The sequence below is a fragment of the Chiloscyllium plagiosum genome, chromosome 4 (assembly GCF_004010195.1).
Source record: "Chiloscyllium plagiosum isolate BGI_BamShark_2017 chromosome 4, ASM401019v2, whole genome shotgun sequence".
NCBI classification, from domain to species: domain Eukaryota; kingdom Metazoa; phylum Chordata; class Chondrichthyes; order Orectolobiformes; family Hemiscylliidae; genus Chiloscyllium; species Chiloscyllium plagiosum.
This window is the reverse complement of record NC_057713.1, coordinates 349,440-353,230: the sequence shown is the minus strand read 5'-3', so window position 1 is coordinate 353,230 and position 3,791 is coordinate 349,440.

Sequence of the window (3,791 nt, the reverse complement as noted above, 5' to 3'; positions counted from 1 at the left end):
GTACTCTATTCACTCCCCCACCCCTAACCCTGCCCTCAGTGTAAATGCCACCTTGTCCCACCTTTCATTTCTGATAAAGGCCCACTGTATTCAAAACATTAACTTTGTTTTTCTTTCTGCAGACATTGCCAGACTTGCTGAGTTTCTCCAGCACTGTTTCTGGTTCTGCTACTATTTGCCTTGTGTCTGGATTTGCCCAGACTGTCTTCCCGAAGTCCAGCACTTCCCTGGTCAGTTTGCAGCGATACCAAACTCAGAAGGTACAGTCAGGTTGAATTACTGCAGTTTACCCAAATCCTGGGATCAGGGACAGCAGTAATTTCCCAACTTGCCTTTCACACAAACCATTTAAACTTCCCTCGAGTTTGTAAAAAACAACAACCATTCACTAAGAGACTCTGTCTCCTGTCTCTTGGCCATGTTCACCCCCCCTAAACCTGAATACCTTAGTTGAGTGGATTGAAGCTGGGATGGCACGGTGGCTCAGTGGTCAGCGCTGCAGCCTCACAGCGCCAGGGACCTGGGTTCGATGCCAGCCTCAGGTGACTGTCTGTGTGGGTTTCCTCCCAGGTGCTCCTGTATCCTAACATGTGCAGGGTAAGTGGATTGGCCGTGGGAAATACAGGGTTACAGGGCTAGCTTAGATCTGGGTGGGATACTCTTCAGAGAGTTGGTATGGACTTGATGGACCGAGTGGCCTTCTTCCATACCGTCAGGATTCTATGATTCTTCTACGAAGAATGTGCAGGAAATTGTCAGACAACAGTCAGGTTCAATGCTGTGGGAGGTTCACGAGGCTGTGCCTTTAACGCAAGGCCCCTTCTGGTCTGTCAGCTGGAAATAAGTAACTACCTTTCTCAAGGAAAGCAGAAGTTGCTGGAGAAACTCAGCAGGTCTGACAGCATCTGTGCAGAGAGAAACAGAATTAATGTTTTGTGTCCAGTGACCCTTCCTCAGAACTGAAACGTTAAACCGCTCTCCCTCTGCCTTTGTCTACAGGACCTGCTGAGTTTCTCCAGCAACCTCCCACTCTTACCCGGTTTCTCGGAGTGCCACTCCAGGTCATGTCCTGAGGCCAGCAGCAGCAGATTCTGAGGCCACTTGTTGCCGAATAGTTGCCGCACCCTCTGGTTGTCTCCTGTGAACAGCGCGTTGTGAACCAGTGGGTCCTCACACAGAAAGCCCGGTTCCGGACCCGGAGTGCCCGTCCCCTGGGGTTTGAAGCTCTGAGCCCGGGCCACACACATGCTCTGGTACCGCCTGCGGAGCCTGTCCCTCTCCAGCGCCTCTCTCTCCAACTCCAGAGAGCGGAGAGACCGGGAGCTGAACACAAAACTGTGCCTGGACATAGGGAACTGCTTGTCTCCTGCTCACACTGCTCTCTGACTGTCAGCTGGTGTCTGTCGATCAGTGGCCAGCACATACACACACACATTCCCAGCTGCTGTTCACCAGGAAACCACCAGCCTTGTTTACAACAGCAAGAGACTGAATTAACCCCCAAATTACCACAGGCACATCTGTGAGCAACAGCCTTATTGCTCCGAATGTGCTCCAGATGAGGTGCCAGGGGACTGAAGGGGAGCTAATGTGATGCCATTATTTAAGAAAGGTGGTGAGGAGATGTCTGGGAACGACAGACCCGAAAGCCGCCTGACATCAGTGGTCAGTGGGAGAAAGTGAGGACTGCAGATATACTGCAGAGTCAGAGTCAAAAAGTGTCGTGCTGGAAAAGCACAGCCAGTCAGGCAGCATTGGAGAAGCAAGAGAAATCAATGATGGGGAAGTTGTTGGACAGGGTTCTGAGGGATAGGATTTACATGTATTTGGAGAGGCAAGGACTGATTCGGGATAGTCAGCATGACTTTGTGCGTGGGAAATCTGCTCTCACTAATGATTGAGTCTTTTTTTGAAGAGGTGACCAAAATGACAGGAGAAGGCAGAGCTGCAGGTGCTGTCACAAAGCTGCTCCCTTTTTTCTAAAAGCTGTTTCTTTTCTCAAGGACACTGTGTCCTTGGTTTTTCTCAGAGGGGTCGTAAAACCATCCGGGCTCCGAATCAGCTGGGTTGGTACAGAGATGGGAGGCCTTTTTGTTCATATGTAAACAGCTGAGACTTTTGGCTGCAGCTTTCATGTTTTCGAAGTATTCTGTTTAATGAAAGGGGGGTGGTCAGTCCTGGAAGGGGAGTGGTCAGTCCTGGAAGTGGGGTGGTCAGTCCTGGAAGGGGGGTGGTCAGTCCTGGAAGGGGAGTGGTCAGTCCTGGAAGTGGGGTGGGTGGTCAGTCCTGGAAGGGGAGTGGTCAGTCCTGGAAGTGGGGTGGTCAGTCCTGGAAGGGGAGTGGTCAGTCCTGGAAGTGGGGTGGTCAGTCCTGGAAGGGGGGTGGTCAGTCCTGGAAGCTGAAATCTTGTTTGAATCAGTTCAGCTGTGGAGCTGTGTTGAGGCAGAAGTGAGGACTGCAGACATTGGAGATCAGAGTCTAGATCAGAGTGGTGCTGGAAAAGCACAACAGCTCAGGCAGCATCCGAGGAGCAGGAAAATCGATGTTTTGGGCAAATTCCTGATGAAGGGCTTTTGCCCGAAACGTGGATTTTCCTGCTTCTCGGCTGTTGCCTGACCTGCTGTGCTTTTCCAGCACACTCTAATCTAGGGGCTGTGTTGAAACAGGCTGTTAGACTCTCTCTGCTCCTGCCCTTCTAACTTCGACCTGTTAGCCTCTGTTCCAATTTTATGCTATGTTTTGGGGGGTTGTTTACTGAGACTGTTGTGTGTTATTGGAACAGCATAATTAATTCAGTCTAGTATGGATAGACTGAATTCTGTGGGTATTCTATATCCTGTTCTTTCATTCTGTAATTTTGTGAATAAACTTTTGTCTGTTTTTGACCTGTTAGTCAACCTCGCTAACTTACTTTGGGTAATTTTCACTGTACACTTACAACTTGAAAGTTACGGTCTGGGCTGCCTGCTTAAGAATGTTTTGAGTGGTCTGGCCTAGTCCATAACAGTGTTGTCTGTAAGGACTTCAGCAAGGTTCCTCGTGATATGATTGATTAGTAAGGTTAGATTACATGGGATCCAGGGAGAGATAGTCAATTAGATACAAAATTAGCTTGATGCTAGAAGACAGAGGGTGATGGTGGAGGGTTGCTGGATGCCTGTAACTAACGGTGTTCCACAGGGTTCTCTTCTGCTTGTCATTCATATAAATGATTGAGGTGAAAATATAGAAGGCATGGTTAGTAAGTTTGTGGGTGACACCAACATTGATTACATCGTAAACAGTGAGGAAGGTTTTCTAAGTTTACAAGGGGATCTTGATCAGATGGGTCAATGGGCTGAGGAGTGGCAGATGGAGTTTAATTTGGATAAATGTGAGGTATTGCATTTTGGTAAAACACACCAGGGAAGGAGGTATACAGTTCATGGTATGGCCCTCAGTAGTGTTATACAACAGAGAGACCTCAGGATTCATGTACATAATTCTTTGAAAGTTGCATCACAGGTAGACAGGGTGGTTAAGAAGGCATTAGCACACCTGCCTTCATTGCACAGACCTTTGAGTGTAGGTGTTGGGACGTCAAGTTGTGGTTGTACAGGGTGTTGGTGAGGTCTCTTCTGGAGCACTGTGTGCAGTTCTGGTCACTCTGCTATAGGAGAGGGTTCATAAAAGATTTATCAGGATGTTGCTGGGAATGGAGGATTTGAGTTCTAAAAATAAGCTGGATAAGCTGGGGCTTTTTTCCTTGGAGTGTTGGAGGTTGAGCGGTGACCTTGTAAAGGTTTATAAAA